At 50.0% G+C, this 14,691-nt stretch overlaps 1 pseudogene; it reads right to left on the reverse strand.

Annotated features, from left to right (window-relative positions):
- Nucleotides 1-3,740: 3,740 nt before the first annotated feature.
- On the reverse strand, nt 3,741-8,576 carry LOC135404862 (7-methylguanosine phosphate-specific 5'-nucleotidase-like; annotated as a pseudogene).
- Between the last annotated feature and the right edge of the window lie 6,115 nt (nt 8,577-14,691).

Raw genomic sequence — 14,691 nt, forward strand, 5'->3', positions numbered from 1 at the left:
CTCAGTCACCAGTTTTCAAAGACAATTGTTACTGTGCCTGAAATGCTTGCAAAAGTCTGTCACAAAGGCAAACTCTGAATGTTAGAACTGTCAGGGAAAGACCCAGATTTTCTTTATGTTCCACTGTCCAAATCTCAACTGTGTTATCATGATTTACATCTGTTTGATTTTCAACTGGTTATGTCAGATTTTACAGGCAAACTGATAACCCATCTACCAGCAATTCCTTTTCTGCAGTTTCTTTCCATCTCTCAACCCAGACTGAGAAATAACTTTTCTACTAGCCCTTTGAAGAAAGCTGTGACAGCCTTCACAGACGGCTCAGGGAGGTCTAGTAATGCAGTGGTAGCCTGGTTTGAAAAAGGAGAATGAAAAACAGATGTTCATCAAGTTGAAGGTTCATCTCAGATTGCTGAACTCTCAGCCGTGGTAAGAGCGTTCCAACTTTTTCCACAGACTCTGAATTTGGTATCAGATTCTGCCTATGTTGTAGGAGTTGTAAGTTGCATAGAAAATAGTTATGTAAAAGATCTGAACAATCAAAAGCTGTTTACCCTGTTTAAAACATTGTTACTATTAATCCAACAGAGGAAACATCCTTTCTATATCACTCACATTAGATCACATACATGCCTCCCAGGCCCACTTACAGAAGGGAAGGCTGTGGCAGATAAAGCAGCAAATTCAGCTTTCCCAGTTAACACAATACCTACACCTAACAGTTTTGAAAAAGCAAAAATTTCTCATAACTTTTTCCACCAAAATTCTACATCATTGAAAAAAATGTTTCAGTTATCTACCTCTCAAGCCAAAGCCATTGTGTCTGCGTGTCCAGACTGTCAGTTGGTAACTCCAGTGAGATCTGAAGGAGTTAATCCAAGAGGCCTTAGCCCCTTAGATCTCTGGCAATCAGATGTGACACATGTGCCACGATTTGGCAGGTTGAAATATGTACATGTATCAGTGGACACTTGCTCAGGACTCATTGTTGCCACTGCACATACAGGAGAAAAAGCTAAAGATGTTAAAAGACATTTTTTCTCAGCATTTGCCATAATGGGCATTCCAAAACAAATTAAAACAGATAATGCCCCGGCATACATTTCTGCTTCCCTTAAAGAATTTTTCAATATGTGGGGAATAGTTCACACCACTGGCATTCCTCACTCTCCACAGGGCCAAGCGATAGTAGAGAGAACTCACAAATCCTTAAAAGATATGCTGAAAAAACAAGAAAAAACAACTGTAGGTCTCTCTCCATCAGAACGTTGAAACAAGGCATTGTATGTGCTCAATTTTTTAAATAGGCTGCATGAGGATGTTTCACCTGTTGGACATCATTTTGGAGCTGGAAAATTAAAAACGGGGGAAGCTAAGGTAAAATACAAGGATATCCTGACAGGAGAATGGCTTGGTCCAGTCCCTCTAATTGTCTGGGGAAGAGGACATGCTTGTGTCTCCACAGGAGCAGGTCCAAGATGGATACCGTCCAGACTAGTGAGGATCCACCAAGAAGTTTCCCTCCCAGCTCAACCAGCAGCAGATCCAGCACCAGCAGATTCAGCACCAGCTACAGGAAGCGATCCCCCATCAGCATCACTTTCGGGATAATCCTGGTTTTGTGTGCAGCATAACACCAGCAAATCAGAAAGACCTAACGTCAGGAGCCCTTGCCACACCTCCTCCAACAATTCCAAATTGGGTAATGCTCCCTGGTCAAAATGTTTGGCTAAACCTGGCACAATCACTAAATACTGACTCTATCTGTCTCTCTACCTTAGATCCCTCTCACCCTTTTAAGACCTGTCTGGTAGGAATCCCCTGGACACCCAGAGAATGGGGTGATTTTAGAAATCAATATATCCCCTGGTGTGATGACCACGATCAGTTCAAGAATCCATTCTTGGACTGTCTCACAAGACCAGCAAAAACTTCACATGACAGACAGACATTTAGCTATCAGTGGCAGAGACCTGAGGAATTAGAAATCTTGGGGAGTATCATATCTCCTCTCTGTTTTTACTTCATTCACAACAAATATGTTGCCCCTCCTGAATTAATTAATGTCACCTCTTATGGACCTTATTCCAATTTCAGTTTCTGGTGCAAGGAAGAGGTTCCTTTCCAGATACATGCTACCCCTGATTCAGTTATTCTTCCAAAAGGAGTCTTTTTAATTTGTGGACTTAGAATCTGGAATATGATTCCTAGATTAGCTGCTGGAGGCCCCTGCACATTTGGAAAATTAGGACTGTACAATCCAGCTACCCTTATGAAATCTTTACCTGTAAAGCCTCCCAAAAATCGTGCAAAAAGAAACAGTAACCTCCAAACAACCTCACCCTTCCCACGTCATAGAGTGCGCAGGCAATTCCAAGGTTTACACCCACCTCTTAACTTCTATCCATCACAACCAAAACCACCTTCTCCACCTAAGGCAGTGCAGGTCCCTGTGACTGCAGCACCCCCACCTCCAGTTGAAGAACATCCCTTAGCAAAATTGCAGTCCTTGAGTGAATTCACAGCAGAATGCAATTCCAACATGCTTTTTTGGTCCGACACCGCAAACATTCTAAGTGGTCTGCTTCCAGTTGTCAGCTCCACAAAAGCCTTAATGCTCCTTACCAGAATGGGATGTTGGCTTGCAAAAGAAGCTGATGCCACCAGTGCTGCCCTTGATGATCTCTTTCAAGATACCCAAACCAATAAGAAGGCCTTGTTACAAAATCGTGCTGCAATAGATTTTCTCCTTCTAGTAAATGGCCATGGGTGTCAGGAGTTTGAAGGCCTCTGCTGCCTCAACTTCTCTGATCACTCCCAATCTATCCACTCCCAGATTAATCGGCTCAAGTCCTTAGTTCATGAAATCAAGTAAGTTGATCCTCTGACCTTTGATGATTTTTTCGACTGGCTGCCCTTCAAAGGCCTCTCTTCCACTATTAAGAAAATTATTGTAGTTATCGTACTTGGACTTTCCGTAGTGTTTCTCTTTACGTGTGTCTTTCCATGCTTGCTCAGTTGTGCCAGAACCTCTCAATCATTTAAAGCATATCCAGCTTTAGGAAACAGAAAAGGAGGAGCTGTGGCAATGGATTTGCCATATGCAGGATGGAAGAAGTCCTGTCAGAGATGGACTAGTGAAGAAAAAGAAGAAAACAGTACAAATGTTATAGAAACAGAAGGTTTTAATGTGGTTTAAACATGTTTCAAAATGGCCTTTTGTATTTTCTGCAAGGTTACTGTTTCTTCTTCCCGACACCCCCTGTGAGGGACTTGTCTCCCATACAGGAGTATCCTGGGAAGGTGTCCTGAGGTGTTTCTCATTGGTCCTTGTTAACCCCTTCCTGTTGGCTGTTGACCCCTTACCTGATTGGTTTTTTCTGTGCCCCTGAACTGGTGATTGGCCCCCTTTTGACCCTCCTAAAAGCCTTATAAACCCCTACCCCACAAATAAACTCTCTCTTTCGTCCGTCCCTCCCTGGTGGTTTGTGTGGGCTCCTTGCGGGGTCGCCGGCCACGTGCTGGGGTGGGGGGAAGGGCATTCACCTGCAGGTGATGGGGCTGGCACCCTAAGGCCTGGAGGTCTCCCCCATCCCACTAATCCATCGTAAGAAACAACAAGGGGTTTTTCCTATTGCTGCTCCGAGACCCTGGGATCAGCCTAGGATCAGCCCAGAAGTTTAGGACAGAAACACAGACAGCTCAAACGTTCCTTAAAACCCAAAATGCTGCCGGCTGGCCTCTCCTCTCCCACCCCACCCAAACCCCAGCCCCAACCCTGGCAGACAAACTTACTTCTGGGTTTGGGCAGCAGCAGCAGTTGAGTTCTGGGGCCTTCAGGGACGGCTGGAAAAGCTTTTTGTCCACAGTAAGAATTGTCTTGGTGCAAGAGGGACGAGGTGGGACCCAAGGCCAGGGAGTTGCAGGTTTCCATGAGGGATGTAGGGCTGGGCAATGCGATGCCTGGCAGGGCCACACCAGCCCAGTGGGGGCAGCAGGGCTCAGAAACAGGAAAACAGGACAAGAGAGATTTGTTTTCTTAGTGAAGAACACAGTGACTCTAAAACTTCATCTAAACCGGGTCTGTCCCACAGCAAACCATCTCCATTCCACACTCAGCTGCTGAAGCAGGTGCAGAATATCTCTTCCTGAAACATGGAATGGTTTGTTGTGGCCTTGGGAGGTAGAGGGCCTGAATTCCCAGTGGGATGAAGTCCAAGTTGGATGAAGCCAGTCCAAGAGGGAAGCAGCAGAACCAGGGAGTTGGGGTAAAGGGAATGGAGAAGATTCCTCCATCTCTTCTCTCCCTCTCCAGGGCTGAGGGCATTAGTGAGGTCAGGACGGAGCCCAGCCAGTACCAGCAGATTCCCTCCAGCTCTGTCCCGGGGAGGACATTCCCTGCCCAGTGCCTGCTGCGGGGCCGGAGCTGGGATGCCTCTTCCCAGCTCATGTCTCAGTAAGGATGTACCGGAGAATCCCACTGACCACGCCCAGCGTCTCGTCGCTCTCCAGCACGATGTCATAGGCTTCCAGGTACTTCCCCCTCCGCTCTTCCACCTACAGCACGGCCCTCAGGACAGGGTGGGGAGGGGGGAAGACTGTGAACACCAACAGCTGAGGGCGGAGATACTGCACCCACAGCCCTCGCTGCTGGAAAGGGGATCAATAACCACCCTGACAATGCCCCAGACGCAGCAGGAGCTCCCCTCCACATCACTGCCCCTCCCTGCTGCCCCAAAGCTTGGCACCTGGGGAAGGTTGGCAGGGAAACACAACACTGCTCCTCACACCCACCTTGTCATTGAGAAAGCCAATCTTGAGGATATTCTCCACGCTGGGAATGCCATCTGCCATCGTCAGGTCACCCATGGAGTCCCCGAGCAGGATGATGTTCGTCCTCGTGCTCAGCTGCTGGAAGTAATCTGTGCCTGCAGCACGGTGTTGTTCTTGTGGTAGGTGTGGATGAGGGGTGCCTTGAAGTGCGTGAGGACTCCCTGAGCACACAGGACAGACAGACAGACAGCTCTTAACCCAGTGGTGGCACTGTTAATCGTGTCCCAGCCCTTGGTCCCAGCCCACACCTTTCCTCTCACCACACCAGTGTGGTGCAGAAACTCACGTCATCATCAAAGTCCATGTAGTTGGACACCACGTTGACGTTGGAGTAGAAGACGCTGGCCTGGCGGATAATCTCCTCCAGGACGTCACCGACGCTAGCAGAGAAGATGAACAGGGGGACATTGTTCTTGTGCAGCTGATCAAAGAATTCCTTGAAGCCATCCCTAGAGCAGGAGTGTCCATTGCATGGGGTTGTGTTACCAGCTCCCAGCACGGTGCCCGGTGTTCTGGGCTGGCAGCGTGCCCAGCCCAGCTCCTGTTTCTGTCCAGCACTTCCCAAACAGAAACACACAGGTGAGCTCTGCAAACAGCACGAGCTCTCCGTGGCACCAGCATTCCTGTGGCCTTCCCTGTGCAGAACCCCGGAGAGCTCTGGGCATAGTGGTCGGGCGGGTGCTCACGGGAACATGGAGCACTCCAGCCCTTTGCCTGGCACCTCCTGATCACACCTCCTGCTCAGCGGGGGCACAGGGCACTGCCAGGAACCACGTGGGAAATGTGCAACAGGTCAGACTGGTTGGCAGGACCATCAGGCCAACCTGTGACAGCCTCAGTCTGCCAGGACACAATTCCATGCAGAAGGGGAACTTGGGCTCAAGAAAACCCAGACGTACGGTGCCATCTCCTCCCTGAGCCTGGGAGCTCAGTCAAAGCCCAGCTCCCTGAGCCAGCCTTAGGGCCATCGCTGCCAGGGCAGCTGTAGCAGCAAGTTTTAGAGCAAAGGTTTTGTGCTGTGGGTGAAATCTGCTGCTGAGTCAAGGTCCTGGACAAGGCCCAGCAGCTCCAGTGCAGAGAACAAATCTCTGCTGGAAGCCAGGAGCTGCCCCCGCATCCCGCCCTGCACATGGAGAGCCATGCCCAGTGCCGGCCCCTCGGCTGCTCCTCGCCAAGGCCCAAGGGAGGGGGAAGCGGTTTCTGCGCAGGAAGGGAGCAGCCTGCAGCCAGGGAGTGAGCTCAGCAGCACAGAGCCTGGTGACAGCAGAGAAACCTGGCTGCACAGGCAGGAGAGAAGGGCCGAGGGCAGCCAAGCCCTGTGCCTGTGCCTCAGCACCACAGCCCCATGTCCATAACTCAGCACCACAGCCCCATGTCCATAACTCAGCACCACAGCCCCATGTCCATAACTCAGCACCACAGCCCCATGTCCATAACTCAGCACCACAGCCCCATGTCCATAACTCAGCACCACAGCCCCATGTCCACACCTCAGCATCACTTCGGACTCTCTGACAATCTGGGCTATGTCATCTTTGCAGATCTTCTGCTGCACCAGCAGCTCATGGGCCCTGGCCCACCTGGGGAAAGGCAGCAGTGAGCTCTGGGGCAGAGGCCCTCGGTGGTCAGAATCACAACTAAATTCCCCAGGATCACCACAAAGCCCAGGAACAGCTCAAGCCTTGCATCCTGCAGTCCTTGGGGACAAGAGGTTGTCAGGGCAAGGTCAAGATCATCATGCACAGCACTCACCACTCCACCATGAGGGGACATTTCTCTTCCAGAGTCCAGTTGGGATCAATTCCAATGGGATAGTAATAGTGCACCAGGTCCTTCAGCTGGAGTGTCGGACAGAGGGAAAAGAACAGAGTGAACATCAGGTCTAAACAGACTATTAACAACACAACCAGCATTTCTGAAGTCTTCCAAAGCATCACACTTCCTAAACACAACCAAACTGTGTCACTGAGCAGCTTCCCTCTGAGCACACCTGGAGCTCTTGGCAGCCTGGCTGACCCTCACCTCACTCCAGACAGACACTGCAGGTACAAACATCCCTCCCCTTCCTCCTCTTATTGAGCTGAAACACCCACAGCTGTGCATGCAAATTCAATTTCCCTTTTGAACTTCTCCTCTGTCACTGCTGGCTGAAATGCAGCCTGGACACTTCCCCCTCCAGCCTGGCAGCCAGCACAGCCAGGAGAGTTGCCACGCCAGCCAGTGCGACCTTACAATGACGGGTGACAGGGTGTCCTACACACAGCACCCACCTTCTTCCTGCCGTCCTCACTGACAACACGGCTGGTATCGAGGATATCTGCAAGGACAATACAATGACAATGGCACAGAGACATTAAAAGCCTTTCTAACAGCAGCTCTCCTGCATCTCAGCGCCGGCTCCTCCCAAAACAAGCTGCGGTGGCACAGCTGTGGAGTCCCAACAGGCGCCGAGCACAGGGCCTGGCTCTGCTGGGAGAGTGGGATGGAGATGGACAGCCCAGGACACGGCTCCTGCAATGGGCGGTGGGTGGCCAGGACCAGGCAGTGAGGCCCAGAGCCGCAGGAGGAGCAGTCAGGTTTGGCACAGGAGGGGACAGAGGATGACAGAAACCACAGTGATGAAAAACACAAATGCAGAAACCAAACAGAACTAGTGACAGTAAAAACAGCAGCTTCCACTCACTGTGAGATGTGGGGCAGCGCCTGCCCTTGCATCCAAACCTGCTCAGTGTCATGTCAAAGTCAGAAGTGACCTGGAAGAGGGGAAAAAACAACATCTGTGTGTGCCCCAGCGCACTCTGCCCCAGCCAGAGCAAGCCAAGGTGCTGCCAGGGCGCACGCTGGCAGCGACAGGGGCAGACGGTGTCCTCACCCTCCCACCCCGGCGCTATTATCAGCACCGAATGGCTCCATCCTGCCTGGGCGGAGGAGGGGGTTGGGGAGTCGGGAGCTTCATAACCGGGAGCCAAAAGGACCGTCCGGGGAGAGCCACCAGCCCCGTCCTCCGTCTCCTCTGGGGCTTCTCCCCTCCGCCTGCACACCGCGCCGCAGCCGGGGGGGTGAGGAAGGGCCAGCTGAGACAAGGACGGAGCGTGAGCGATGCACCTCCTGCCCCGCCGGGGCCGGTACCTGCAGCTTGGCCACCCCCTGCTCCCGGAGGGTCCGGAGGATCCCCCGCACGCGCTCGGGCTGCCGGATCCGGACCGTGGCTTTCTCCAGCTCGGGCACCTGCGGGCAGAGCAGAGACCCCGCTCGGTGCCGCCCTGGTGGGACCGAGGAGCCTCCAGCGCCCTCCTGGCCGCGCTCCCCCGCCCAGCCCCGGGGCCGCCGCTGCCCCAGCCCGGGCTCCCGGCCCGCGGACCCCGCTCACCATCGCTCCCGCTCCGCTCCCGCCGGGCCGCGCAGCCGCGGGGCGGGGCCGGGGGGGCGGGACCGGAACGCGGCCGCGGGGCCGGGGGGGACTCGGGGCGTGCTCGGGGTAGGGGGTGCGGGGGGACCCCCCGTGCCCCGGCTGCGCCTCCGCCCGGCGCCCGCAGCAGCGCGGGGCGGGACCGGCGGTTTCGTTTCTGCCGCAGCGAGCGGGGAGGGCGAAGCAGAAAGGAAAGATTCCAATAAAGAAGCCGCCGGCAGGGCCCGGCACTGAACCGCCCCGCAGCGCCGGGGACGCGGAGTCGCGGAACCCTGTGCGGGAAATGCCCGCAGAGAACCGTCCCCCAGCACTGCCAAGGCCACCACTAACCCATGTCCCCAAGAGCCACACGGCTTTTAAACCTGGACAGGGATGAGGACGCCACCGCTGCTGCCCTGGGCAGCTGTGCCAGGGCTGGACAGCCCTTTTGGGGAAAAAACTTTCCCAAGAGCCAAACTAAATCTCCCCTGGCACACCTCAAATGACAAATCAGGGGCAGTGGGTGCGACTTCAGCACTGACAGGAGCTGGGCTGTGCCTCAGCTTCCTCCTGGGTGAGGTGGCACAAGGCACTTCAGCAGCAGTCAGTGCCCACCTTTTGGGACTTTTACACTCTGGCAAAATAATACTGAGGATTATTTATTATTCTTCATTATTCTTATGCTGGGGGATCACACAGACGATTTTGCTCCCAGCAACCATTAACATTGTGCAGGCCCGGGGTTCAGCAGAACCTGGGCCGAGGGGAAGTGAAGGCGCCGGGCAACCAGGGAATGTTGGGCCTGGGTCACCCCTGTGGTTGTGATGTCATCACGGGTCACAATCCAGAGCCAGCGAGTGGGTTCAGCACTGGATGTTTCCAGGCAACACCAGAGTATTCCACACGCGTCAGTGAGGTCCACTGCCTCTGACTGCAGCGTGGGAGATAGCACCAGAAAGAAGTCATCCTCCAACGTAGAGAGGGAGATGAGCGGAAGGAATTGGAGCATCGCCAACGAGCTCCGCCTTGAAGGCACATTCTGTGATGTCATCATAAGAGTTAACGGAGTGGAATTCAAGGCTCACAAGCTCATCCTCTCTTGTCAAAGTACCTACTTCAGGTCAGTATTGGAAACACAAGGATTTATTTACAAGGGCCTGGAGTGACAGGACAAGGGGTAATGGCGTCACACTGACAGAGGTTTATATTAGATAGTTGGAAAAAATTCCTCCCTGTGAGGGTGGTGAGGTCCTGGCACAGGTTGCCCAGAGAAGCTGTGACTGCCCCATCTCTGGAAGTGTCCAAGACCAGGTTGGATGGGGCTTGGAGCAACCTGGTCTAGTGGAAGGAGTTCCTACCCATGGCAGGGGTTGGAATGGGATAATCCTTAAGGTCCCCTCCAACCCAGGCCATTTTGTGATTTTGTGATTCCTGTGGAAACATGGGGGTCGTTCACCCTGGTGCTCCCTGTCCCCAGCCAGAGGCTTTATCTCCTTTTTCAAACAACCAGCAAGTAAAACATTAATTAATAAACTATGGGACCTCCCAGCAGGGCTCCTGTCAGTGCCTAAACTGTTGCCCTGGGAGTTCGGGAAACACAGGGGACCCAAGGACAGGATTTAATGCAGCAGTGCTGTGTTTTCAGGACTCTGTTTACCAGCACAGACAAGATGGTCTATGAAATCCCCGGTGTTTCAGCTGAAATGATGGGTCTCATCATCGATTACGCCTACACTGAGACAGTACCGATCACGGAGGACAACGTTGAGAGTTTGCTGGCTGCAGCCGACCAGTTCGGCGTCAAGGGCATCGTCAACCTGTGCTCCGAGTTCCTCATTTCCCGGCTGTGATTTGAGAACTGTAGCAGACGCAGTCCTTGTATAACAAGGAAATAAATGCTCCTCGTGTGATGGTGAACAAAGAGGCTTTATTTCAAACTCGGCGCGGTTTTATTCCTTAACACCACGTGCCTTCTTTAACCAACTAGGTTTCCTATCTCGGGGCATGCTCTCTTGGCTTCTCTGCCTCGGCACATCCCTTGTTCCTTAGACACGCCTTCCCACACCACCCCTCTCCTAATTATCTAAAAGAAGTCACAAAAACAGTGTAAACAACAGTGCAAACAACAATTCAAACAATCAGAACATTATAAACTGCCGAAGCTCGCAATGACCCAGCACATCGCTTGCTCGGCTTCTTATACTTCTATTGTAAACCTTTTTAAAACCTTCTTATATTCCTATAGGGTAGTGCAACTTGGAGAAATAACTTTATTAACCTAGGGCCTTAACCTAACCGTGTATGAACTTATAACTTTTATTAATCTGAGGGTTTTATAACTAGGGAATTAAACTTTATTTAAAAAACAGGATAATCTTAGCAAAACTAAATTTTCTTAAAAGTGACCTTGTGGCTGAGGTAATGTTATTTTGTGAGGTGTTTTGTGTTTTAATATTTGACTAGTCAAACAACTCTTTTCATTCATTCACTCCTCTCATTCATTTTCAGTCATCGGTGGCCACCTTCACTCACACATAAACATACACGCACATTTTACAGGCTGCTTCTTACCACATTGGTCATTTCCTAATGTAAACCTGGAACATAAACATAACTCTTTTCAAACTTCTGCGTTACTCTGGTTCCTGCTGCTGTGGGCATGTACTCGAATTTGGTTTTATACACTTGGAAGAATTCTGCTTAAGTTCTTTTCTTATAACTACACAGGCATAGCTCCCTCCCTATGTCACAAAATCTAGGGATCTCGTCCACTGTCCTGAAATCAAATCCTTTACCATGACAGGTGGCTTGGGAGAGACAAACGCCTGAGGTTTGTGCTGCTTTTCAGACCTGCTTCTTTCAGCACTGTCATAATTCAAAAATTGATAACATACATAGCTTTTTACAGATGTTCTTGCTGGCTACACAGATTCTCCCCCCTTTTGTTTTAATCTAGTATGTGTTTCAATGTGTGATGTGCCTTTTTAATAATTGTTTGTCTTATGGGTTAGTGTGGAATGCTTGTGACGTGAGAATTTTCCTATTTGATAGGAAGTAAAGCTGTATTATTATTATTGTTAATCCATTTTAGAGTACCAAGGTTGCTAAGCAACTAAATCATTGTGTTTTACACTCTTGCATTTTGTCCAGTGGATGCTGTGGCAGTTATGTTTTGTGGATATGTATCTATGTGCATGTACATATTTCAATATGTCCAATTCAGAGATGTATATATTTGTTTGCTAGAATTCATTTGCCATTAACTCTCTAGAGTTAACGCTTTCCTGAGATGGCACGGGTGTGATTTCTTGACAGTGTGGGCATGCCCTGATAATGTCTGAGCTTTATTAATCGTTGTTTTGAATTGTCTCTTTAGAGAACGTGCATTCTGATGGAAAAATGAATGAGACAATTTTGTTTGCTCTAGAACTCTGGGTATGGTGTTAAACATTGCTGCTTTAGCAGCTTCTCAGTTTCTGTCAGTTATTGGCTCTGACCTGTCAGCATGTGATTTGTGTGTATTGTTTAGAAATCATACCTTCTGTGAATCACAGGAACCAAACAGAACGCATTTCAAACAACAGGTGAGGGTTAACAATATCTCAAAGAAACTAGGTTTCAAGACGGGGTATGAACCTTATAGTATAATAAACATAGTTACAACATTAAGGGTTGTTCAGAAATTTTTCCCAAGGCAACATGAATGGCAGTCAGTTCCAGAACCTGCACAGAGCCTTGGTTCACGGTCTGTAGTTCTCATTCCCACTGTTCTGTGGCAGGATTTATTCAAGACATTGCAGTATTTTGTGTTTTTCCTGGATGCATCTGTGAAGGCTCTGAGACCTTTTACTGTTTCAGGTTTGCATCTGGTGTGGCTTTTAAAGGTAAATTACCATTTTCTGCCCACAATCTGTGCTTAAGGAGATGGATTGAAATATTACCACCCAAACTTGCCAAGGCAGTTTGGGATCCTGCGTCCTCAGCTGGCATCCTATCCAAATTGTCCTTTGAAGCTGGACTGTTGACAAAAGGCAGGATCTCTTCCGTCCAATTCCCGCAGTCGTGCTCTGCCTTTAATGACAAGCTTTGCAAACATCTCATTAAGAGATTACACATTTTTTAGGTGGTGTGTGTGTGGCAGGAAGAGCCATTCTAGAACTAACAGTGGGCTTCTCTCAGTTTGATCCCACTGAACAATACTGCAAAGTCGGTACCTGCTGGGAATTAGGACTAGGCAGATTTGCCTTTCAGGATTTCTCCTGTTTTGTCTGCTTGTATCACCTTGGTACAATTTTCTAGCACTTGGTTTGCCTCTGCAGCCAGAGATTTGTCAGACTTTAGGTTGGAGTTCCCCTTTAGCAATACAAAGAGAGGGTGTAGGCCCCTTGTGGTTATGGTTAAAACAGGTTTTAAGCAATTGACAGCTCCCTGAGGCTTCTGCAACTCGTGTAAATATAAAGTGTTTTTTACCTCGAGCTGTAGCAGCTGTGGAGAACTTTTTTGCTGCGTGGATTCCTGTCCAGGGCAAGCCCAGAGTTGTGGTTGCTGGATCCTTCCTGAAACAATCTGAAGATCTGCATCTTGGACAATTTTGGTTAGAGCAGTAACAATGAATGGCAGTTCATTTCTTGTGGCCGTGGTTATCAATGTGTCCTCTGCATAATGATGTATCATGGCTGTTTGATACCTTGTCGGGTTACTTTGCATCTCCTGTGGAGGGACAGCCCAGCAGTGATTTTGCATAGGCTGTGCATTGTTCGTGGCCATGACGAGAGAGAAAAGTCTCTGGGCATCCCCATGGTGTATAAGGGTGGTAAAGGAATAGTTCTTTGAACCAGTTACCACTAGTGGCCAATTTGCTGGAAGCTTTATAGGTAGGGGCAGTCCAAGCTGCAAGGCTTCCGCATGTTTTTTGACTGCGTGTTCTGCTCTTAACATTTGCAGTGTTTTCCACCTGTCCCCTTTCTTGGGGGTGCAGAGTACATGGGTATTTTGGGGGCTGGTTATTGGCATATTGTGGCTTGCCTTAAGTTGTTTCCTCTCTTGCACATGAAAAGTGGTGCTACAAAGGAGTACAGCAAGCAGTACCCCCACAAGCAGTGCAATGCTTGCGACCTATCTCTTGCCTTGCTTATGGCACCCTTGGTACAACTCAGTCCATTCCCTGCTGCTAGGGTGCTTATGAAATGTTGCTATTAGAGGTCTCCAGGGGCAATCTTTCTGAGAGTGATCAGTGTCTCCACATCTAACACAACTACCTGTGTGTCTGACTTCTTTTTGTACTCTTAGCTGGGCATCTAAGGCTGCAGCTAAAAAGGCAGGTTGGTGCTTCTCAGAGCTAACTCTTTGGTAGGGTTGAACCAGTTCAGGAATGTTGCAATTTTCCCCTGCAGGAGGGGTCTGCAAGGCTCTTTCACAGCTTGTATTCCCCTCTTCAAGAGCCAATTGCTTATACAGCATCTCTCTGGCTTCATTGTATTCAACTTGCTTGTTTAAAGCAGACTGCAGCTGGTCTAAACATCTCAAATTTGGCTCAGTACAACCTTGTAACACTTTAATGGGGAACAGGTAATTAATTATCTTGGTTTGTAGTGAGAGTGTTTTTCATAGCTTTTAGGGCTTGCCTGGCTACTACGTCGCATATTTCTCTATGGTATTTAGATTGTGTATCTAATGAATTATAATTTGCATCCCCACTTAACTGGTGTGCTGTGACGCCTGTCTGTGGGTATTTAATATAAGCAGAGCAATTTTTCTGAAAGTCAGCTAACCAGACTGTATATTGGGTGTCACTAAGAACTATTTTCATTAGTTCTTTCCAGTCATATGTGGTGAAAAAATAGATGGAACTCAATGCCTCCAAATACTTGAAAGTTTTGGTTAAAGACATACCAGATTCTCTTACCAAATGCCTCAGATTCTCTGTAGCCCCATACAGGGGTTGACGCTGAGGGGACTGGCTTTGGCTAATATCGTTTGGGCACGCCTGAATATTATTCAAGCTTCCCACAGGAAGTGCCTCGTCTAGACATTGTTCCCACATGTTAGCTGACCTCCCCCCATTTGCCTTTTTGTTCCCTCCCGGTGGAACCATCCCCGGTGGAACTATCTGGGTTCCCTCTTCCCCATCCCCCCACTCCTCCCCCCCTCCTTATTTCAACCCGGGTCTCCGTGGGGGCGTGGTGGTGGGCGGTGGGTTGGGGGCGGGGTTGCCTTCCCCTTTGTGTCTGTGGGTGGGGCGGGGCTGCGCTGGGGCCAGAAAAGACGGATCAGTGTCCGGTCCGTGCGGCAGGGAATATGGCTGCTGCCACGCTGAGACACAGGGTCGCTGTTCATTTGCAGCTTGGGGTAGTGAATATAGCGAGTCACGTCCCCCATGGCTGTGACAGAGCTCCCTGCATTGATCCCATGGGCGGGGATCTTGCATTTCGGCTTTGTTCTTTCCCAGCGACTCGGGGTCTCCCGGCTCC

The sequence above is a fragment of the Pseudopipra pipra genome, chromosome W (assembly GCF_036250125.1).
Source record: "Pseudopipra pipra isolate bDixPip1 chromosome W, bDixPip1.hap1, whole genome shotgun sequence".
Taxonomy (NCBI): Eukaryota; Metazoa; Chordata; class Aves; order Passeriformes; family Pipridae; genus Pseudopipra; species Pseudopipra pipra.